The sequence below is a fragment of the Pholcus phalangioides genome, unplaced genomic scaffold (genome assembly GCF_987345545.1).
Source record: "Pholcus phalangioides strain wild (caught in Gottingen) unplaced genomic scaffold, Ppha-v1.0 ptg000008l_1, whole genome shotgun sequence".
NCBI lineage: Eukaryota > Metazoa > Arthropoda > Arachnida > Araneae > Pholcidae > Pholcus > Pholcus phalangioides.
Genome location: NW_028301601.1, coordinates 62265033 through 62291161, shown reverse-complemented (window position 1 = coordinate 62291161; position 26129 = coordinate 62265033). Strand labels below are relative to the sequence as shown.

The 26129-nt window shown below is 37.7% G+C and overlaps 1 protein-coding gene across 2 annotated transcripts in view; it reads left to right on the top strand.

Moving 5' to 3' along the window:
- KCNQ (KCNQ potassium channel) overlaps positions 1-26129 on the top strand; it is a 258735-nt gene that overhangs the window by 1093 nt on the left and 231513 nt on the right. The window lies entirely within an intron of this gene.

Sequence of the window (26129 nt, the reverse complement as noted above, 5' to 3'; positions counted from 1 at the left end):
GAGTTTCAGAATCTTCTATCAATGCATGCATTCAATCCAATTTTGTTACTCAATTCACTGAACATGGAATAATTGTGTTTTTTTTTATACATTTTCCTATCGATACGTTGATCCAGGGCCGCAACTAGCACGTCTCCCAGGGCCCAGCATGGCCCCCACATCCTGAAGCAGGGCCCCTAGGCTGGGATCTTTTACGGGCCCCCACCAGACTTTCACGGGCCAATTTATGATAAATTTATAGCATGGAAAAAACAAAAAAATGATGAAAATCATCCCGGACCCAGGGCTGGAGCCTTGGGGGGGGGAGCATGGGGCCCTAGCACACATTTTGGTGATCCCTCCACGTAATTTTTAGCGGAAAAGAAGTAAACCTACCTGGTCCAGCTCTTGGGCACCAGACGTCCCCTCCCTCCCTCTTTCATCTGCGTGCAGATCAGCATTTCTCATCCGATGTTAAGCGTAACCTTAACGTTTCCCGTGAAATCACAAGGGGTTCCGGGAAAAATTAATCCCAAATAATAGTGGCTAAAAGTTATGAAATGCTCCAGAGAACTTTTTTGGTACTGAAAGGGTTTCTTGGAACAGAACACGTGGATTATTTATGTAGGATACCTTTGCATGAGTGATACATTTTGTACTGTGAAATTGTAATTTATTCAGGTTTTTTATGCCGAAATTGGCCTTCTGACACTACCGCGGGGTCCTTGGAGCAGTGACTTTTACTACGGGGGGGGGGGTCCACGACATCAAATAAGTGGGGGAAACACTGCCCTATATAGAACGTCGACATTATTTTAATGATTTAAGGTAAAATTATTGCGAACGCTGATTTTGATTGATGATTTTTGCTTTTAGTGGGGCCGCGGAGATCGCAAAACCGTGATGCCGAAAAACGAATTCGATGGAAGTTAATAATTTTGATTATTTACAACCGCTCTCTTCCGTGCGAGCGAATTATTCAAATGCGCTTCGTGCCAAAAGAAGTTAAAAACTCACTCGTGTTGACAATGCTCCGAAATAACGTCGAGATTAAGGCGGCTGGATTATAACAGTATATTTGCAGAGCCACCCATGCAGGGTGCGACAGGTGTGCCATTTGGGTGGAGCCGTAGTCATTGTAATAATAAATGAACTGCACTTGAACCACATTTAAAACCTCTCTTAACGGTCACCTCTCGCATGCGGTCACTCCTCTTTTACGGCCAAAATTTGTCAAAACTGTGAAAAAAATAAACCCAATTAGCGGACGGATTTTTTTTTTGTTGTCCCGCCGTTGTCCTCATGTGTTTTTACTGTATCAAAATCTGTAAATAATGTAAGGGATAGGTAGAAACTAATCGTCCCGCAAAGGGGGGGGGGGGGGTTGCCACGCTCTTGGTTAATGATGTTTGCATGTTTCAGTGAAAAAAAAAACATAATGAAATCATGAAATTTCAAGCTATAAATTTTTCCTCACAATTCTTTTTTAACAGTTTTTCATGAAATATGTTCATTTTCATGAAATGTGTTCATTTTCACTTTGAGAACTTTTTCTTCTTATGTGATACATACAGCGAATTCATTCTTATTAGTACTCTGCAGTACCTTATTCTAATATAGTTAGTAAATATAGTCTTTAATACATATACGAGTATTATGTTCGCACACGAGAAGCAAGCATCAAGGAGTTCGAGAATTCAAGTAATAATCCCAAAAGGGATTTGAGGGAGGGAGGGAGGGGGGGGGCAAACATGCGTCTAGGATATAACTTATGCGTCCTATACGTCGGTGCTGACGTTGTAAGACGCTTGCTTGGCTATATGTGTTAGCACAAGTGTTTCCTCTGAAACGAGAGGTTTTTATTACTCGCGCTCTTCCCCTCGACCTATCTTGAGAATCCTGATAGGAGCGTGTGGAGGAGAGCGCTTTTATTGCGCGTTTCCGATATCGTTTCCACATGTGAGCATCCCTTGAATCAAAAACTTTGTGCGTGTGTGTCTCACTTTTCGGAAACTGTTAAAAACATACGAAACATGGACGGGATGGTGGCAGGACTCACTCTCTTACCCTCGTCTCCCGTCAACAGAATGTTTTACATCTTTCCTGTAATGACACATAAACGTGGCTGGTATATACGTAATCCTTAGTCGTACTAGGGATTCCCAAGCGTTTAACGTTTAGGCGGAATCCTTTTTGGGGGGGGGGAGAGGGGAGTTACGGGATAATAATTCGAAATATTTCGCAGTATCAAGGAACTTTATTGGTATCTTAAGCAGGATCCACACCCACAGCGCTACGCAGCTTCAACCTGTGAAAAAAAATAATAATAATACGGTTTTGAGGTGTGTCTAACACAGCACGGGTTATTGCAATTGCCATTTTTTCTAAGTCACCCCAACAAAAACGGTTTTGCGCAGCTCAGAATCGCGTAACTGACCAATGGGGACCCGAACTTTTTATAATGTCGGGATTATTTATTAATGGAATGGAACAACACTGTAGCCAACTTACTTTCAGTATAATTCATCTTATAAAAAATACTAAATGATCTAACAGCACCCTGTAGTGCTACGGCAGACAGTTTGGGAATCACTGTTCTATCAGATAGTCACAGGGGAATTGAACAATCTTTCCTAGAAAATCATTCTTCCGCTAAAATGATTCTGCACCTCTAGAATGACTTTTAGAATGATTACACTGTTGTAACAAGCAAAGGGGGTCTTGATGACCAGAAACAAGTTTCTTTATGTCTGGTTCTATCGATGTGAGGGATAAACGTAAATCACCTCTGTCCATTATGTTGAGGCGATTTCTTGCTTTGCTGAGCAAATTGTTCACACGACTAAACCTCGATTCTACTAGGTAAGAAGTCGGAAACGCCATGAAAAATAACTTTACTTTATCCCAAAGCTGTGGGAAGTTTTTAGAAGCAGCACTCCAAAAATTGTGTTTATCCTTATCGAAAGATAATTTTGCTGCCATGCTGCTTTGTAAGTCAATCAGCGCTTCTTGTAGTGAAATATCAACATCTTCGACATCCACAATAAGTGGATTAACCACCCAGGAAGGAATTTTCATTTCGAGCAGATCATGGAAACGAATTTCCATGTCACTATGGAGTTGCTTTAGATGGCCCACGTACACAATTACATCATCGTCTTTCAGTTCATGGCTGATTACTGCCAAGGAAGGAAACTGGGCGAACTCTCGCCGTCCAACACTGGCAGCATACAACTTCACTTTTTTAGAAAACCAGTGATGATTTCTTTGCTCGAAAAAATGTCACAGTGGCTAACCTGTAACATTTTATTCAAGGAATTGAGCTTTTCGAAGACATCACTTAGGTAAAATATGTCACACTTATTTGCGATCAATTTATCTCCCATTTCCTTGTCTTCGAAGAATGTAACAATTGATTGCCAGAGGGTGACAAAACGGGAAAGGCAGTTACCCTTGGACAGCCAACGTATTTCAGTATGCATCAACAAATGTGTGAAGTCCTCACCATTGTCTTCACATAGCTGTCGAAACAGGCGGTCTTGAAGAGCGCTTGATTTGATACAGTTGAATGCTTTTATTACGATCTGAAGTGACTCGTGCAAACGACCTGCCAGTTTTTTTGAAACCAAGTGTTGTCTGTGAACTATGCAGTGAATGCAAAACACTTCTGGTACAACACTTTTCAAATACGCAATGAATCCTCTGTATCTTCCCGTCATAGCAGCGGCCCCATCTGTAGCACAGGCTAAAATGTTCTGACGAGGGATATCTTTTTCTTTGAAATATGATTTAATCTCTTCAAAAATTGTTTCTCCTTTAGTACCTGTTTTAAGTTTGCGTGCAAATAGCATTTCTTATTTCAATTTGTTGTCATGCAAATATCTAACATAGGCCATCAGTATTGCAGCGTTATCGGGTAATGTAGATTCATCAATTTGCAGAGCAAATTTCATGGTTTTCAATTGGGAGATGAGTTGGTTTTCTACATCTTCTGCCATTTCATCAATTCGTTTCGACACTGTTGAATTGCTCAAAGGAATGGATTCAATAACTTCACGAGCATTTTGGTTCATGACAGTTTTGATTACCACCGACACTGCTGGCAAAATCAGTGATTCCCCAATAGTGTGAGGTTTGTTTTCCTTGGCTATCAGTTTTGATATCTCGTAAGACGCTGTCAAACCTTTTTCATTCACAATCGATTTCAGAGAAAACATTGTCGATACAATACTGTCGATCTTGTTTCAAATTTATCCCTCAATACTTGAAAATACTGTAATGGTTTGTCCTTCTTGTCTTTATGAGACGATTCCAGATGCTTTTGCAACTTACACAGACGCATGCTTTCATTGGAAAGCGCGTTCATGCATAACAAACACAGAGGCAATGTTTTCTCTTGTGGTGATGGAATGAATCCATAACCAAGATACTCGACTGAGTATTGTCGACATTTTTTTTTTTGCCGAGGAAGCCATGGGTAATCTAAAATAAAAATTATTCACTCAATTTAAACTAATTTTTAAATTGTCTGAAACCACAAAATGAAACAATGAATTTCATTTTGAAAACCGAAATCAGTGAAGCCAAGAAACCTTCCTCTCAGCCAATTTCCGGTAATTTGTAATACAAATACAACGCCACAACAGGCAAAATGCCCAACGAGGTGGCTGAGAAAAAGATGCCCATAAAAATATGGATGTCATATATTTCAAAAATATAGCAACCCGATTAAAAATGCAATTAACAAAACTTGTAAACAATATATACACATGATAAAATATTATACAATGCCCATAAAGAATACTTATGGTTGTCTTATTCTAAGTATGGGTAGCTTCTCGATTTACCCCAACATGTTAAACGTATTTCTTTTTCAACGTATCAATTGTGTGTTACAATTTACTACCTCCGGGGGTAAGCTATTCCATTTATTAACAACCCTATTAGAGAAAAATTCCCTGCGACACCATAGCCTTGCATTGTCCCTCACCAATCGATACTGGTGTCTCCTTGTAAAAGCAGTCGATTGGCGGTGTACTAAAAGGTCATCGTCCATCCCATTGAAAATTTTGAACACTTCGATCATATCTCCTCGACACCTGCGTTCATCCAATGTAAACTTATTCAAAAAATGAAGTCTCTCTCCATAACTCAAGCCCCGTGTGCCAATAAGGACACGCGTAGCTCTTCTCTGCATTCCTTCAACCAAGTCTATGTCCCTCTGTAGGTATGGTCTAAAAAACCTCACAGCATACTACAGTCCAGGACGGACTAAGCCTTGCAAAAGCGGATGAATGACTTTAGGAGAACGCGAAGAGACCTTTTCGAAAATGGGACCAAGCATTCTATTCGCTTTTTTGACCACCGCTAAACAATGTTCAGAAAACCTAAGCCTCTCGTCAATTAGAATTCCCAAATCGGTGACCCTAGTTGCATCCGGGATAGTGACACCATTCAACTCGTAAGAGAACCGTGGGTTACTCGAACCAAAATGAGCGACCATGCACTTATCAACGCTAAACGTCATGCTACATTCATTTGCCCATGCTGCAATCCTGTTTAAGTTGGTCTGGAGCAACTCCCTATCGTTTCGATTCCCGATTACCCCCATTAGCTTCACATCATCTGCGAATTTGCTAGTAATCCCATCGATACCCTGATCGATAGAAAGTGAAAAAAGTATGGGGACAAGGACACTTCCTTGAGGAACTCCGCTTGTGACGCCTGTCCAAGCATACAATTCCCCGTTCACCATTACTCGTTGTGACCTATCTCTTAACCACGATTCTATCCAATTCAGCAAGTTGCCCCCAATTCCAAGCTCGCGTAAACGCTTCAAGAGTTTGCCATGTTGGACCCGATCGAATGCCTTCTGGAAATCAAGGTAAACAACGTCTACATTTTTGCTCTTACCCAAAGCCTTGGTCACGTGATCATAGAAGCAAAGGAGGTTAGTTACACATGACTTCCTCTTCCTGAACCCATGCTGATTATCCGACAATACATTATTCTCGTCTATCCACTTCATAAACTGCCTTTTGATGATAATTTCCAAAATTTTCGAGAGGGAGCTCGTCAAACTCACTGGACGATAATTGGACACAGCTTCTCTACTACCCTTCTTAAATATCGGAACAATGTTAGCAAGTTTCCAATCTCTTGGGACGATAACCTCAGCAACACTACTCCTGTATATCTGTGCAACTGGCCCCAACAATTCATTAGCACATTCCCTGAGGACCATGGGATCGATATCATCTGGTCCTGGTGCTTTGCTCGCACATACATTTCTTAGAAGATTTAGGACCTCCACGTCTTCTACTTGAATATCGTTGAGGGTTTTATTACCCCATGCAACACCCGTATAAAGAATATCTGGGGGGGGGGGGCAACTGTTCCCTTACATCCATTATTGACGTATCGAAAAAATTATTTTGGGTAAGAGCTAGTGTTATTTGCCAAATTAGATTCAACTTCCTTTTTACTATCCCTTATCGCTGTCTTCAATAGTCTTCTTTTATCAGTAAACAATGATAGGTCACCTCGTTCACTTTTATACTGTCTGAATGCTCTTTTCTTTTCAAGATAAATTTATTGCCGATTCCAAACGGCAGCCAACTTTCATACTCACAGAGAGGTTAGTGCGCTAACCCCTCGATGAGGGACTCCCTTCGATAGCAGTTTTTTTCCTCTCGCCGTTTTCGTTGTACCCCTGTGTCAGGAAATTTTTCTGACAAGGACGCACCGAGTATCGAACTCGCAACACCTCTAAACATCCTTTGGTACTACAGGTGAGCAGCTTATATATATTAAATGTCTAGATACGCGACTTATATTCTGAAAATTCTCAAAGTTATTAGCAGTGCAGTCTTCAAAATTATTGTCAGTGACAAAAGTAATTATTTGTGCCATTTTCAATATTCCATTCACCCAATCAGCCAATGGTAGATGACCAATTTACAAATACCGATACCTTCACCTCAAAAATCGAAATATGAAGCAAAACATTGGTGTATTCTGTCTTTTTCGGTCGTAAACCATTGAGAAATGCGATCTGATAATCAATAACAAAAATACTATTACTTAGTGAACACAACTATTGTTTTAAAACCTTCAATTTTTCAACCTGATTCCTGTCTTTATGGCAGTAAATGACAAACTAATCGATGAAACAGTGACAACAATAGTCCCATGTCATCAGTCAAAGAAGAAAACACTGAACGCGATCTCACGGCACGCTGTGGTGCCACGGCACACCATTTGAGAACCACTGTTTTGTCAGGTATCTACGGTAAAATTGAGCAATCTCCAATAAAAAGGATTCCTTCACTAAAATGATCATTCGCCACAAGAATGACGTTTATGATGATTATTCAGCAACTATTGTTCTGCTCCAGTATGTAGGGGGGAGGGGCATGCATCTTAATATTGCAAAATACCCGACAACAGTTGTATGCTACCCTCAACAGTATGTTTCTTTGTGGTAACCATGGTTGCTGAACAATGCGTTGCTCAACACTATTAGACGCATATCTCTTGATTTTCAATGTCGTTTGTGAATTCTTTATGTTCCAGATAATATTCTGTAGAAGGAAATCTGGCAGCACTGGCATTTTCTCCTCTGAATATCGATAATAATACAATATTTATCAGAAATTGTCGATATCGATAGAAATCCGACAAACTTTTTACCATTCACTGCTGTAGGTGACCGTACAGTTCATTGCCACTGAAATATGTCGCCGAACCGGAACCGAGTCGAAATCCCTACAGAAAAATTTTGACAGCTGAAATCTCGACAAGAGAAAATTCTGACAACTGGAACCTAACAGTCCACAATATACTGAAAAATCTCTACAATGACCGCTACAATACCGACATGCGACAAGCCAAAACTCTGATCAGCTGCCGAAATCTCCACCATGCCAGAATCCCAAAATGCTGAAATTACGACAAATCCTGACAATAGAAATGCAGACAGACCAAAATTCTCTTCAAGTTAAGATACCGAAAACCCGACATTACTAAAAACCTCAAAAATAATAAAATCCTAAGATCCTAAAAACGGCAAAATCTCAACAGCATTGAAATCCTAACAACAAAAATTTTAACAGTAGCTTATTCGAAAACTCTAACAAGCGAAAATTTCATTGCACTGAAAACTCTAACAAGTGAAAATTTCATTAAAAATAAGACAAAATCTCAACGATACCGAAAATAATGAACACCATATTATGTACAAAATTTTCATTGGGTATTTCAAGCTGATATACAGGGTGTCCCACGGGTTTGTAAATGGTTTAAAAATTCATGAAAATTGAAGGAATTGGTAAATTTGAAAAGTTATTCTCATGAAGTGAGATTTTTATTGGTACAGGTAAAAAATTATTTAATAATTTCTTTTGGTAAAGAATGCTATCTGAAAGCAAATCACAGCGATTCGTGGCTGGGGGAAAAAACCGCTTGTCCACCAGCCAATATCACAATGGAAACCTTATGTAAGCGCCAGTAGCAGCCAAATTCAAAAATGAGCACATCCTGGATTTTGCAGGACTCAGATTTTCATTTTTTTGTTGAGCACCGCCATCTGCAGATCAAAATTTAAACTATATATATTTTTTTCTGTTGCCATGTGTGTGTAAGAGAGAATAACTTTTTCACAAAATGCATTGAAATACATGAATTCTCTTTCATTTTAACGAATTTTCAAACTATTTATGAATTTTAGGGATACCCTGTTGATCAATACCCACTCTGCATATTACTTTTTTAGAAATTTTTATATATATATAATAAGGGATAACATATTTTACATATTATCAGCTTTGCTATCAGAAAATACACCATGCAGAATGGGTACTTTCCACTAAGTATCCGATTAATAGTGCAACGCTGAAATCCATCGGAGTTTTTGCAACGATTAATTATAACATAATAAAACCGGTCATTAACAAATTGCCAGTTTTTCTTTATTTTTCGCTACGGCGGGATCTTGAGTGAATCAAAATATGTACAAAGATAATCACTACAGTGAATAGGTGTACGCAGGATTTTCTCGGGGGGGGGGGGGGTTCAAAATACATTTCTTCTGAAGGGACCGTCTTTACGTACATTCCTCTCTAAAATAGCAATATATTCAATAAAGACTCGGGGAGGGGTTATAACCCCAATTTCAGTCACTCTTTTGCGTACACCAATTCTATAAGTGAAGGCTGATACATACGGGGGGGGGGGTAATTACAATTTATTATACAGTTTTAACAGTGTTAAGATGTTTTGGGTTGTACTCAAATATATAGATGTTACCTCATCCGGGGGCTAGTTCATCAAATTATTAGTATCAGAATTATAGTGCAAATTATTTGAATTATAGTGCAAATTATTTGAATTATAGTGCAAATTATTTGAATTATAGTGCAAATTATTTGAATTATAGTGCAAATTATTTGAATTATAGTGCAAATTATTTGAATTATAGTGCAAATTATTTGAATTATAGTGCAAAGTATCAGAATATTGTGCAAAGTATCAGAATATTGTGCAAAGTATCAGAATATTGTGCAAAGTATCAGAATATTGTGCAAAGTATCAGAATATTGTGCAAAGTATCAGAATATTGTGCAAAGTATCCGAATTATAGGTCCAAATACAAAATATTTGAATTCAAATGTATTTATACAGGGTGTCCTGCAAATCCTAATGTGCGGCGTTTACCTCATCAACCGTTCGGCGTACAGGAATGTTGCTAATTTAAAAAAATGCTCGAAATGTGTGGGTGAAAAAAATACAGTATGTCACAAAATAATTGTTAATACTTGTATCAGGGACGCCGAAAGTCAAAAATGTTTGGTATTGCTCGAGTAGTGAACATATTGTTCACTTGTATGAAGACCATACATCACACATTCAACAAAAATGTCCCGTTTTGGTAAATTTCCCATCGCCCGAACTGAGGAGGAATGAGCTACATTTGAATGATGATTGGTGTTGCTAAACAATATCATTCAAGTGATTGGTGTTGCTTTAGCAACATGAGCATATATGTTCCGGCGTCCCTGCTCTGTATATTTATTTCCTCAAGTTCAATAATAGGCTTACGAAGATTTTTAACAGCTGGCTCATGCGAAGAGAAGAGAAAATTCAGGAAAGAGAAAATTCAACCGCCTATATATGCGGGTGGCACCTGGTGGCAGTGCCAGCAATTGTGAGCTTTGGCCCGAGTTAGGTCCGACCGTCCATGCACGGTCCCGTCCAGTTCACACGAGTTCTAAGGAAAGATTGAGATATTCATTGCCTGTGTAGTCTAGTGATCTTGGGCGGACACACGGCAAGTGAGAGCACGTGGGTTCGATTTCCCCGCATATAGACAGTTAAATTTTCAGTCTTTTCACTCTTTTCTAAATATACTTTTGCATCAGCCACCTGTTAAAGACCTTCGTATGGAAAGCGAAGAGTGGCATCACCCTCGAATAATAGGTTTGTCTCAAGTCGATGAATTAATCATTCCAACTTACAGCAATTTCTAAACTCCAAGACATACTGTGTCTGAAGTCTGAACGTAACACACACCTGATTCATTCACATAACATCACGTTCTCTCCTCCCTCTCGAGACTTTTCTTAATTTAATCTCTTTCCCCCCAGTGTAAAATTCCCACTTTTAAAGAGGAATTTATTTCGCCCTCGTTCAGAATCTTCTGCCGTGTATCGAAATATTTGTTACGTGACGTTTGTATTACCGTTCAACAACCATCAACTCGGTCGCAGCGAGTGACTTGGCGTGTTTACTATCGATCACGGAGAAACGAAATGCCCATTACGCCCGGGAAATCGGCAAAAATTAATATTTCATCAAGTCGAAATGAATTTTCCACCGTCTCGAATGTATTAGAATTTTAATATCGAGAGTCTCTCTCTGTATGAAACTTGTATGAACGTTACCATGCAAGTATCAGACCAATTAAGATCGAACAGATCGGTTACATATTTATATTATTCGGTTTCTGGTTGAATTCTCGAAAAATTTGTATAGAAGTATCGTTATCGAGACCGGATAATATAGTATCAGGGTCTCTCGATGCTGAATGGTTTTCACGATGTCTATTGGGTATTTCTGGTCTATCCAAGTGGTTATTCAGTTTGTCTGATAGCAAACGTTATTTTATTATCGGACATTATTACTTGTTGGTTTTCATGAATGCTCTTTTCCATAGATTTTCTGTGAAATTGTTGTTATATCAAAAGGGTGTCTCAAAACTCTAAAAAGAGAGGGGTGATAGTTAAAGATGCACGATTTCTCTCTGATGGCACCTATGATCGCAAATGACATTTTCTTTATGGCATATCAACATGCAATTCAAGCTAATGACACCAAAAAAAAAAAAAAAAAGTAAGAAAATGTACTAGTATAAAGTAAACCACGGAGAATAAAAAGGCAAAAATATTTCCCCCAAAACCCAAAAAATACGCACGTATCCTTCGAAGAAGTGGGCGATCCTGGGTTCTGCTGTGAAAACTGTTTGTCTTGACATGCATCACACCTCTGATTTTAGCGGTTGAGATCTCAGCTACCGTGTATATTTTGATTTTAACACACTAATATGGCATTAATGATGAAGGCAAAGATAACGAATACGATGCATGGATATAGTAAAAGGACTGAAGTGACCATGACAATGAATCTCTTGTTGCAGAGCTCCAAATCAACTAGTGAGTCATATAATAGTTCAATTGGTTTCTACGTATTTTCGCGAACCGGAAAAAATAGCAAAAATAATTTACGAACCAGCAAAAAAATACAGTAAAACCTCATTAAGTCGTCACCCTTATAAGTCGTCACTCCGGTTAAGTCATCGTTTTTCTTCAGGCCTGTCCAGCTTTCATAGACAGCAATGTTATTAAACCCTCATTTACACGCAAATGTAAATACACGGTAACCGCTAGTTTGGTGCATAAAACTTACACCTGTATATACAGCAGAAAACTGAAATATACTAGTTCTACACCATATTATTTTTCATGATGCACATCGCTTAAATTCAACAAGCATTTTATTTTAAGCATTATAACCGATGGCCATGCTTTTACCCAATAGGTGACAGCAGGTGAGTAAGCGTTCGTGCAATATTCACACGCATTTCTCTTAAATGCAAAAATTATCGGTAGAGAAATGCGAATAGAGCTCAAACTCATCCATTAATGTTCAAGGCAACAATAACAATTCATCCTTCTGACACATATAAATGTTCAGGAGCAGGGCCTTAACTAGATGCTTGGTCACCCGGGGCAAGTGCGCATTTTGGCTCCCCCTTGTAATGTTGAAGGAGAGATTTGAGAATAAAATTTTCGTCCTCTCAGGTTCAGCACCCCTCCTAGTTGCGGCCCTAATCAGGAGTAGTCTTCAACACAAAAGTCTTTCTCTTGATCATCGCTGCTCATCAAGTGAAGATCCCAGATGCAGTGCATGAAAGCACATGACCACACTGGCCTGATAAATTTTGACTTTCATGATAATCGATGGAAAACAAAACAACAGAGGTATTCAACTTTTTTATACAGTAAAACCTCCGTATAACGATACTTTGGGGACCTAGAAAAACTATTGTTATAGACAGATATAGAAATATATTGTCGTTGACATTTCGAGCGTATGCGTTATTTCATATTAAATATGAATTCTGCCGGACCAAAGGAAACACCATTTAGGCAGGTTTATCGTTATAGACAGTATAAACTTGTGTATAAGTATCGTTAGTCACAGGTTTCACTGTATATACCGGGCATGTGGTAGAAGAAAAGTTCATGCTCGGTCGAAATTTTTACATTCTCCGGACATGACGGGAGATAGATTTGTCCAGCGCTGATTCCGGCATGTACCGATTCGTTAGAAATTTCGCAAAACAATGTGTATGAACTGCATGTGTGGTCAAGTAGTAGTAGTAGCATGAATTGGTGGTGCAGTACCCAGATATTGCTCATTTCCGTACTGCACAATGGTGTGAATTTTAGCCGATGTAATAGCAGCCCCTATATTTTCATGTTTGATAGAATTATTGTATGAATGCCAATATATCCAATATAATCTAAGATACTGAGATATATATCAGATAAGATAAGATATATACATATATATATCAGATAAGATAAGATATATATATATATATATCAGATAAGATAAGATATATATATATATATATATATCAGATAAGATAAGATATATATATATCAGATAAGATAAGATATATATATCAGATAAGATAAGATATATATATCAGATAAGATAAGATATATATATCAGATAAGATAAGATATATATATCAGATAAGATAAGATATATATATATCACGATATACGTATATATTTTTCTTAATATCTACTTCTTGTATGCGACGGGGTTATTATAATATGAATGACATGAAATCAAGGCCCGTCGAGTACGATATTAGCCAAAATATCTTTTGGGTTATGCAGTGACAACAGAAGTGCTCACTCGCAATCAACTGGTGTAACATTCCTGCCATACAATAATGTAAAATTGATGATTTCCCTCGGACCGTATCGGAAAACTAAGTTCTTAATTTCTGGGTATACTAGAAGGGTGCTGCCCAGTAGGTCTCCTTACATTGCTCTCATACATAGTTCAGTGATGCTAAAAATGTGTGTATTCAAGGCTTCCAGAGCTGTCGCTTAATATTTTCAAGGGCATCGCGTTTAGCCGACGATGCCGATGCATGACTGCTTAGTGTGGTTAGACATATATATTCAGATATTATTCGATTTATACAATAACTATTTTCATGAGGGTGTCTCGTGTATATGATCACAGGGTGAGGGGGAGTCACAATGGGGGAGTCGAAAAATTCGAAAGTTTCACTATCATAGCTAATGCACAAATGACGGTCGTGTCTGTCTAGACTCCTTGAAATAATATGATGACATCGCAGAGCAACGTATTCGAAAACGTTTTCATTTATAACCATATAATAAATACACCAATGAAAAATGAAGCATCATAAGTCGGGGATAACACAATAATATATACATACAATACATATATGTATTCCTCATCCAATATCGAACTTTGCGCTTTTTTAAGCGGCGCTCGGTGTGTCAGGATTAATTTGCCAATTCGAGCGAGTAATGCAATTACCGAGGGACATAACTCGCGGGTGGATTTTGCTCCGATTCCCTGACACTAATTTTGCAAACTCAAACCGACATCAACGGAGAGACTAACTCTAAGAACGACCCACGGTTTATTAAATTGACGGGCAGTTCCGTTTCTGAATGCTTTATGCCTCATACATATTGACTTCATTCTACGATTCTCATCCCCGATGAAACCTCATCAGTTATGGTGCCGCCTCATGCATATTAGAGAACAGGCAATATATTTTAAATTAAATTGTTACCGTGCACATTTATATACGGCTTCGGGTTCATTCAAAAACTGTCCAAATGACGTTGAAGGGCCTCTTGAAATACACTGAATAGTTATACCAAAAATTTTCAACTGTTCTTGACTAGGTAGGAAGTAAACCTCAACCACGTTCATTCGTGCTTGTCAGTGAACTCGCATGGCTTTTTCTTCCCCACTTGTTTTTGGTCTACGTCCACAGAGCCCTAGTTCTTCTCCGGAGGATCCGAAAGGCGAAGCATCAATTATCCAGAAAGCAAACAGTCAACTGATAAGGAGTCGCCGTCCACGTGAGTCCGTTGGAAGAAGAGCCTCTCGTGCGCCACTGATCTGTTTGACACACGTTGCTTGACCACTGACTATCTCTCACATCCACACTACTCGCGGTAGCAGCGCATCGCCTGTGTGCGAGTGATTCCGATTATTACGAGTTGTGTGAACTTATGGTGTGAAAATAGTGCGTCCGTATTTTCGATTCTGGAAACCCGCGTCGTTTCCGATTGGTTAAAACCCGAATATAAAGCAAAAAAAGGTTGAAATTCGGGTTTTCAACCAATTGGAGACGACGCGGGTTAAACCAGAATCGGAAATACGGACGCACTATGTTCACACCCCGTTCTTCAAGAGCATGTGTCGGTTCTAAACCAATAGTCTTTCCCAAGCGTGTCTATAAAACCGAACACGTGGACAGCCATAAAATATGTTGTCTGGCTCAGAATCGTGTGCTATAACCCTGCTATAATCTAACATACGGGAATTTTAAATGTAGTTTGAATATTGCAGGTCAAATTGAGTCCCCTCATCATCTAAGCATATTTTAATAACTTTTAAGGACTTAATTGGACTTTGAGTATTGAGTAAAAGCATCATCTCATATTTGTACCAAAAAGTAGGAAGATCAGCACACATGTGCAATAAGAAATAAGTGCATATTTGTTCCAGAGCCGCCCTTAATGGGTGGGTGAGAGGTGCGGTCACACCAGACCAAGCATTTTGGGAGGCTCCCACTTACAAAAAAATAATTATTTTTATCACTTATGGAACTCTACTTTTTCGTCTAGAAGGAAATGATTCCGGTATTTTCCGAACTTTCACGATTTTGGAAATTCTGAATTTTCAACAATACCTGGAACTGTTCCTTGCATTTATTCTGAATTTTAATTGGTGCTAAAATTATTTATTTCATTTATTCTGAATTTTGATGGACGCTGTAATTACCGCTTGCCTTTATTTTGAATTTTCATGTGTACTGAAATTATTTCTTGCATTTATTCTTAATTTTCATGGGTGCTTGAATTACTCCTTAAAGTTATTTTGAATTTCCATTCCCCTCTCGCACATTAGATATAAAACCCGAGGCAAAGGCCCTGAAATTATCAAGACTGCTCTGGCCCTGGTCCCGCTATTATTTTCGCACCGGGCCGTGCGTCTGGTAAGAGCGGCCCTGTTCTGCACCACGAGATAGAGAAGGGGAGAACGAAAGAAAGCGAAAAGTAGCACGCACATATTTGCCCAACAATGTAGAAAAATCACCTCACATTTTCATTAGTAGAGAGATCAGCACATTTCTATATCAAAACGTTGAAAGGATCAATGCAGACAGATTTGGGTCAGAAAGTAGAGACAGCTAGATAGACATCATCTAGCATTTGCACCACAAAGTAGATAGATCAGCGTAATTTTGCACCACAAGGCATCCAGATTCAGCTCACATTTGCGTCATAAGATTTAAACAAAATACCCACTCGCAACAGGGACCTTGTCCTCAGAGAATAAAGTGCCCGTTATGACGCTGATAAGCGAACACTGTGCCGAAGATAAGAACCGCCATGGGCTTACGAAGTCATTAGCCAAATTGCTTTTCAGTGTCACTTTCCATACTACAAATATCTATATCTGCGTCCATATTTCAAACCTGTATAGCGAAATAACGGAAAATAATTTTTCTCTTGTATCCTAACATTAACGTCTCAATGCTTACGATTATGTGAGTCTAATTAAGATCACGGTTTTTTTGGAAGACACTGGAAAGAAAGGATTCTTAACCTATGGGTTGCGACCCAAACTTGTCACGCGTGCTTCCGAAATGAGTGGTTCAAATCCACTAACACGCTCTTGAGTTATGGGTCTCAACTGAAACTTAATTCACAGGGGCTTCAGAGATGTGTCGCACCAATCCACTTACAGCGGCCACGGATTCTTCGGCTTCGGGGCCACGATCCACACTTGATTCGTTAGGAACTTCCAAGATAGGTAGTTCAAAACCCACTAGCAGCCAAAAGCTTTAGAAATATGAGTCTCGACCCCTTCTTGATTCGCAGGGGGTTACATAAAATCCACGTACAGCTGGAGATTCTAGAGCTATGAGATCACAACCCAAACTTGATTACATGGGGGGCTTTTGAGTTGAGTCGTTAAAATTCACTTAAGCCCCGTTTACATGTGCAAGATTGGGGGTCGCTTTATAGATTATTACCTGCACGGGAACTTTGTTTCCTCATGATGAAAGAAAAAAGGAGGGACGGAGATATCCGACAAACGAAACCCATCTTTGTTGCGGAATGATGGTGCATGACCATGACCTCCTCTCCCATAATCATTTGCGCCGCGAAAACTACTGTAAGCTCCTTCGTCAGCCATCTTGAACCAACCACTTCCGTTTAACCCACGTAACCAGTGACGACTTTCGGAAAGAGGAAGGGGAATACCGGCATAAACTAAACGTCATGTAAACGGGTTGTAGCGAAAATCCCTGTTACGGGGTAACTTCCCGGGATGTTTTATTGCACATGTGCTACACAGACAGGGAATCTTGAGCAATGAGCCAAACTTGATTCGCATCGGGATTCCCAGATGGGTCGTTCGCTAACTGACAGGGGCTCTGGAAATACGGGTGCCGCGTGAAACCATTCCCTCCTAGATGTATCTCTAGGAGGTAATGATCGAATCTGATTCGCGCGAGCACTTTCTAGATGAGTCGTACAAATCCACTTACACAGCCGTGTTATAAAAAAATGTACTTTCATCGCTTCACTGGTGTCACTAATTTCGAAAAACACAACAAAAGAGTCCCACGGTTCGCGATGCCAATCTCGTTGTTGATTTTGAGTACTGAGGAAGGTTAAGAACCCTCCCGCTGTAAAGAAACAATCGAGATAAATGTTTACCCGCGTGCAATGAAGATCTTTTGCATCCGACGAGCGATGATTCGATTCCCTTTAATTAGGAAATGCCATTATCAATCATTCATAATTGGATGAAATCCGTTGGGGAAACGAATACTTTGAGTAAAAATTTTTCTATAGTGTCTCTCTCTCTCTCCCGTTACAACATCTTCATAAATATTATGCATTTTTGCCTTGACTTTCCCTTCGTTTCCGGACAGGAAGTTCCTAAAATATTAGCGTCAAACGGCGTCTGCTGGAAGGGATCTCAAATGTCAAACCAAACCTCTTGTGTCTCGACGTAGCCTTCTTTCTCTTTTGAAACCCTTCCCCCCCCCTCTTTTTGGCACTTCCTTTTCACACTTCTTGTCACTGTCACAGTCAAGTTGTGAACCGCTATTCTTTTCTAAAGAAATGACTGTGAAGAATAGCGAGATAAAATCCCGCGCAGTTTTTAGTTTTAAGAATTATGATATACGGAAGTTCGTGGTATTTTGCAGTTTGACTGGAGAATTAAATGTAAGAAATTACATATAGGGACATAACCATAGATTTTGAATATGTTGCGAGAAATTGGTTATTCACGGAAAATTCACCGCTACGCAGTTCACCGACGACAGTTCGACACGAGGGAGTGAGCTTGTAATTCAGCAAGTAAGAGTTAGCAAGTGACTGAATGGACCTGAGTGACTGAATGAATAAGTGGGTGAGTCGGTGAGTGGCGAAGTGGTTGGTGAGTGACAAAGTGAGCAACCTAGTGAACGAGTGATACAGTCAGTCAAGTGATAGTGGTTAGCGCGTGACAGAGTGAGCGATCTAGTATGGGAATGAATGATCGAGCGAGTGACAAAGATTTTACCCACTCACATGTACACTCGCTAACTGACTTGCTCATTCACTTTCTCACTTAACCACTCTTTTGCTCACTCGCACACGTGGTCACTGACTTGCTCATTCACAGACTCATTTTCTCACTTGGTCATAGACTTGCTCATTCACAGACCTATTTTCTCACTTGGTCACAGACTTACTCATTCACTTGTTGCCACAGACTTACTCATTCACTTGTTGCCACAGACTTACTCATTCACTTGTTGCCACAGACTTACTCATTTTATAATTACTCTCATTGACTTGTTCATCTCCCTCTTCACTTAATTACTTGCGCCTCACTTGCTCAATCACCCTTTCACTTAATTGCTCACTCACTTATTCACTTACTCATTTGCTATTCGCTTGTTTAGAACTGTTTTCGGTGAATTTTCACAGAGATGATTTTATTTTCGGCGAATTTTATATCAATGAATTTTCTATTAGGTGAATTGTTGTCGGTGAATTTTCTGGCACTGAATTATTACTATTAGCACTGGAATTGTTACTACTGATTCGCGTAATTAGCGTGATTGTTATGATGGTCATATCAGGTAATTTTTTCCGTTTTCAATTCTGAATCGACAGTTACAGGAGTGGAATTTTTCGTAAATTCAATAATAAAGAAAACATTTTTCTACACGGAAAAAATTTCGTGTTGCCAACTCTTCATGGGTATAACCTTCTTAGCGAAATGAAACAGAGTCCGTTTCATTTTGTTTTTAAATATTTGATTTGTGACTGGATTTTCGGTGAAAAGCCGTTTTGGTTCGGATAGTAAAAGAAAAATTCTCTTTTGGTGTCTACCTCCGACAGAAATATGACACATAAAGTTTTGTTTTTATGCGTGTTTGGAGAGAAATGTCCAAGGGAAAAAAAAAATTCGATTTGGGGAGAACGAATATGAAATTTCCCTGAGTATTATTGTTGGCTATAAATACGTATACTATCAAATCTGATCGGGCGTTTGACACCACGCTTTCCATACACAAGATTGTTTAGGGTTTGTTTGTTTTTTTTACGACAAAGGGGAATTGTCGGTTTTAGCTCTTGCATAATGAAGAAGAATGGTCTAAACATCTTTGAATTGGCCAAACAGGGAGCCATATACTTCATCTCCTAAAAAAATGACCGTGGCATAAACACGGCCGCGAGTTTTGATGTGAATACGTTTTTTGTGCCTTGCATTGCTTGTTAGGTGACGTAATTCCATAATGCCATTATTAGAGCCCGGATTATGTGCATATGCATTTGTATATTTTGGCCTTTTTTTTTTTTTAGCATTAATGCATAAAATCAAAGAATTTTCAGTATAAGTGTTTGAAGGTTAAATTATTTAAGCTCAATCATTTTTTTTACAATTTTCCGAATAAATATTGTTCATAATGTTTTCATAACACCGATTTTTTTTCCCGCAGGTGAAATTTAGTGAATTAATACATATTTATAAATGCATTTTACGAATATTAATGTAAGGCTACTTCTAGAGATATATCAAAGTGTTGAATTTCTTTTTAGAAATAGTGTCGCAATTCTTTTGTTACTGCTATTTTCGTTATTGAGCAGCAAACTGAAAGTTAAAAAATGCCTGAATACAAATGTGTAGAAGTTATTTGCATAATGCGGGAGGGTGGGAGTGTATATATATACATATATGTGAGGGGATATTTTTTGTAAATGAATACATATACACTAAGAAATAGATAAGATGCATTCTAAAAACACATCTGCTTTTTTTTTGCATGGTGATTTTTTAATGTATATTTTCTCAATTTTTTTTTTTAAATTTTCGAATTTTTTTACTTTTTCAAGATTTCTAATGCATATTCTGGGGGTTTAACGCATATTTTGGAATTTTCAGTGCATATTTCAAGTGCACATTTGGTATTTCAAGTGCACATTTGGTATTTCAAGTGCACATTTTAATATTTCAAGTGCTTATTTTTGCATTTTTAAGTGCTTATTTTTGCATTTTTAAGTGCTTATTTTTGCATTTTTAAGTGCTTATTTTTGCATTTTTAAGTGCTTATTTTTGCATTTTTAAGTGCTTATTTTTGCATTTTTAAGTGCTTATTTTTGCTTTTTAAGTGCTTATTTTTGCATTTTTAACTGCATAGTTACATATTTTTAACTGCATAGTTGCATATTTTTAACTGCATAGTTGCATATTTTTAACTGCATAGTTGCATATTTTTAGAGCATATTTTGTCACTTTTTTAGCGCATATAATCCGGACACTATTATCATCGGCTTTGTCTTTGGCAAACGACACCAATGTCGTTTATTTTCGTTGAGAACTGCTCGAGATACAGCAGAAAAAAATTTGTAACGAATCAGGGCAGCGGACCTGGTGCCCAAGAGAAGAAGAGATATTGAAATCGGAGTGATATCGTTATTGGGTTGCACTTTTGCCTCGCGTATCTGGCGATATCATTGCTTTTGACGCGTTGCGTACTTTTTGCGATATTGAGAGTTTTAAGAATTTCATCACGCTACTTTTTGCTTTATGCTCAGTATCGTCAGGTGATTTAAAAGAAGTATTCACGTCCTATTTCTGAGATAAACGGTGACTTTTGAGACACTCTGTATTTGAGGTTTTGATTCATCCAAGCAGGTCATACATCGCTCAAATATGAATTTATCGGTCATAATGCAGAAATGCCTCAGGTTATGGAAGATAATGCTTCATCCGAGTGACGCGATGCATCAATATCATCCGATAGGTTTAATGGCGGGTGTACAGAGAGAGAGGATATCGGGGAGAAATGCATCAGCTACGATATAGATCAAGATAACGATTTCACGACTTGAATCAGAATCTATATTCCCCCCATCTTAGAATATGACGTATCGAAGACCATCCCCATATTTGGACTTCATATCGTCCTCTACAGACGTACGAAACACGGAGAAAACGTACATTATGAATACGAGATTACGTCGAACTCCAATACGTTACGGACGTATCAACGCTGAATGGGAAGTAAATGTTGTTTGCGCAAGGAATGACATATATTCCCGTATCGGTAGGAAAATGAAAAAAATGGGTACAAACAGTATAAAGTTGGTGGTTTTTTTTTTTTCTTCTGAAAAACACGAATCGAAGGGAGGAAAAAAAAAAAAAATCCCATCAATTTTCCGACGCGTTTTGATGTCGGCGAAGATTTTCGTTTCCTCTTCCTGTCGTAAAAAAGAGTTTGGTTTAGGAAATCAAAAAAATGTGGAAGAAGCATTAACTTCCCTGCGTAGGGTTTCTACAGAAATACACCGACCACACCCTATTGAAAAATTTACGAGAGATATTCCATACCTGAGAATATACGAGAAGTTATCATTCATTTCTGGTTTCCCCACAAACGAAAGAACCAAAAATGGCCGACACCAAACACTCTATATATATATATTTACTCTGTGGAGGTGTGTGTGCAAAAAAAAAAGATGGCTGTATAACACATCGTTTCCTGTACTTCCGCATGCGGCGTTTATATGATGGATGATCAGTTTCTGGGGTATTGCGTAGTTATTTGGCTGCACCGTAGACACGGATGTCGCTCAAAGATCCGCGCGTACTCTTTCAGTTGGAGGTTAAACACAAGGTTCTCGTATCTGATGTTGTTCTGTGACTTCGTAGATCCTGAGGGGGTTTCAGGCTCAATGGTCCACTTGGGTTTCAGGCTCAATGGTCCACTTGGGTTTGAGGTGGGTATGTTTAATAGCTGTATTTTGCGAGATTTATAACCTCATCCTCCTAACCAGATAACGTTCCTCCGCTGTCTCAACGAAAAGATATAAGCAGTTGGTCGAAGAAGAACTGGACCACGCTGGGAAATGCATGCGCGTGTGTTATGAATGTGAAGCAAATTTTTTTTTTATGAGTAATGCTTGTTATGGTGCCGCCATCTATTTTTCGAACTATGCGTGAGTAGTAATAGTATTTGTAGTTTTATTGGAGTTCTTTTCCCTGTCGTTGTTCTCTGTAGTTGAACTTTCCAATAGTAATTTTTTTTAGTTCCATGAAATGCAGTTTTCCCCTGTAGTTCTGTCTAAGGCCGGAATTACACTAAAAGTTTTCATATAATTTAAAATTCAACTAATAAGCTGATCGATATTTTATTCGTGCTAATACAACTTATAAGCTTATTGGTTGCATTTATAAGTTTTATAAAATAATTTTATAAAACATATATAGTGGAATATTGCAATTATGACAATATTACACTATATTTTAAAAGATATATAGTGTAATATTGCATAATTGCAGCTTTCAGTTGTAGTTCTGTATTATTGGGGTTGTCTGGGGTCAAACTAGTTAGAAGCGATGTAGAACATCTTGCAGCCACTGTGGCGGTCGAGTGGTGATTTTGATGGACTCACATCACACAAGGACCCGGCTTCGAACCACAGCGGTGATCGGCTGAAATTGGTTTACTGTGTTTCCCAATTTCGAGGCGTCAATACGAGCCGATCTCCCTCCCTGTAAATGAATCTCCCCCCACCGAGAGCAACAAACCTACAACGGTACAAATCGTCAATAATTGCACTTCACTCACAGTTCGAAAAAATAGATGGCAGATGGCAGCATGCTAACAAGCATTAGCCAGAAACAAATTTCACGTTAGGTTCACAACACGTACACGCGCATTTCAAGATGCGCCAATGAATTAGGAGTTCTGCAATTGAATATGGACGAGGTGCATGTGTGGTTTAGTAGCAGTACATCTTTCATAATTGTTTGGATTTGTGTCTTAGCGATTTTGAAGTAACAATTTCGTGGCTGAAGTTCCATGGCTAGCTAGTCCCTGGCTCTATGGGCAATTCTGTTGGATTCTGGAAGTTTATTGACGCTTTTAACGCTATATTTCAACTTGAAAGCTTTATACATATCTGAACAAGAACAAAAAACTTCACAGCTATCTGCGGTCTCCTTAGCCACCTGTCTTAGCTCCTCTTCAACGTGATATTTTCATCTGTGTCTATCCCCCTTTCCAGAACATCTCAGGAAAACAACCCGGAGCTCAAATGGCTCCAGGCTGAGAAACACTGACCTACAGACAGTGCAAGCAAGTAAATGTGAACATATTTAAAAAATTTCCCAGAGAAAAATATTTCATTCGGTAGTACGTACACGGAGGAAAAAGTGGTGATAATATTGAAAGCGGCTAACAAAGTGTGTATCAAATCAACATAATCAACATGCGAGAAGCAATGATGGTGTTTGTCGGAGACGGAATCCACTAACGCTTCAAACGTCTTCATCATTATCATCATCTCTTTCAGACTCTCCAACTAAGTTTGACATTTGGGTTCTCGAACTCAAAGTGAATGCATAATGAGACAAACGAGATCCTGAATTCCAGAAATCCAGCATTATCCGATGCCAGCGAGGAGGGGGGAAAATCAATATCCACAGCAACAGGAAAATATTTCGGAACCGACTCAGTATTATGTTCAGTAACAAACGAAAAATTGTAAATATATTTTTCTTCTATGAACCTTTCGAGATATTTCTCTTGGTATTTTCTTTGATTATTGTATTTTTATTTCCCAGGAATTGCCCTTTTGAATGAGGGAGAAAAAATGGGACCGACACGATCAATAGCCTTCCACGAATCCACGAAAACTCCACGCGAGGCCTTAGAAAACATGACGCAAAATAATGAACAGTATAGACCCTACATCGACATTATTTTCGGATGATTTTTTCCCGTCTCTTATACGGCATCATGGTAATTACTGATATCATTACGTACAAAGCGAACGAAGAAGTGAATTAAATTCTGTACAGAAGAGAAATAATTATTGTTCGTAAATAATTTCCATTTCCTTAATCAACGTCGGAGTTCGTAGCAGACAAATAATACTGGAGATAATAATTTCGCGTGAGTTACATTAATTATTTTCCGTTAGTTTTTAATTAATTGAATTTCATTCGCTTTCGGATGTAAATTGGAAATATTCGTTGCATACGATGGACATTCTTTGCATACATACGTCTCTTTACTGTAATTGTTATTCTTATGCGCAAAAGCAATCTTTTATGAAGGATATGGTAATGATAAATATGAAAAATTCGGAATAATTCGATCATTTATTTTCGGAATGAAGATGATATCGTCAGAAAACGAGAAGTTATTCGTTTCCTGACATCATGTCAAACGAGCGTGAGATGGGCGTATAACTATTAGTACCAGAAGTTGTTTTCTTCCAAAAAATGAATGACTTTGCCGATGAAATCAATCGAATTACGCAGATGCGAATCCCGTGTTCTAACTCTGTGAACACTAGGTGTGATTGCACTCATTTATGACAGTAGAATTCGATTTTATTTGTTGAAGCTTGAGGAAAAGAGAGAAAAATCATCAAAATCTTTAAAAAAAGTGATTAAACATAACTTTTGAGAAGAAAAAAAAAACCCCAGTGAAAAGTACAGTAAAAAGCAACAAAGATATGGAAATCTGAACAAAACTTTTACATAAATCATTTGAAAAAGTTATTTAGAAAGCTTTCTTTTTCAATTATTGAGAAAAATATATCATTGAGAATTGCAAAACATTTAAGTGAAAAAGAATATACCGGAAAACAAAAAAAAACCGCTATGAAGGACAAAGTCACATGATCAAGAATCGGAAAAGCATCAAAAGTAGAAAAGAATCATACAAATCGATAAGAATAAACTTGAAAATAAGAAGAAAGAATCATAAAAATAAAAAAATGATAAAAAAATAAAAAAAGAATCATGAATTTTAAAAAGGAACATATAAAATTTAAAAAAGGAACCATGAGCATGAAAGAGAATAATAAAAATGAAAAAGGAAGTAATAATTGTGTAGGAAATGAATGAGAAAACTAAAATATGAAAGAAAACAATAAAAATTGGAAGAGAGTAATATAAATGAAAGAAAAAAGGATAGTAGAAGAATAATTAAAAATAGAGTAATAAAAAAATATGAATCAATTATAATTATATAGAATGAAAAAAATATGATAGAAAACGAATTGTTAAAAATGAATGAAGAAAAAATACTTAAACTAATCAAAATACAACAAAAATGATAAACTAAGGATGAAAATGAAATAATGAATCGCTCGAACGACATATCGTATCATAACATCAGAATAATGCGTTCAAATATTTCTTTCGGGAAAAGTTATTGCAAACCATGATTTAAAGCAAAATATAAAAAAATAAATTATTGAAAGTTTGAAAGAAGACCAAAAAACCGATTTTTTTTATTAACTTATTATTATTATTTTTTTTTAATTCATGAAAAATTACTTGAAAAAAGAAACAGAAGAGAAAACAAAAATTGAAAATCAAAACTATGGAATAAATATTATTTTGATTAATAATGGAAAAAAACATACAAAATGAAAAACATTTAAAAAAATCCAAAAACCAAAAATTTATTGAGGAATAGAATAAAAATTGAGAGATTTCAAAAAGTTTTAAAATTTCGAAATGTTTGGAAATTTGAAAACAAACCGATTTTTTTAAAAGAAAACTGAAATTGTGAAAAAAAAAAAACTATCAAAAATTAGGGAAACATTTACTGAGAAAAAAACTACATAAAAATTCAATTAAGGCACGAAAGAAAGAAAAACCACTACTGATGGTACTTTTCTGAGAGAATATTCTTCTCCATCACCGTATAAAACTGCAATCGCAAAAGAATCCGAAATCAGAATTAAACGCATCCGAGT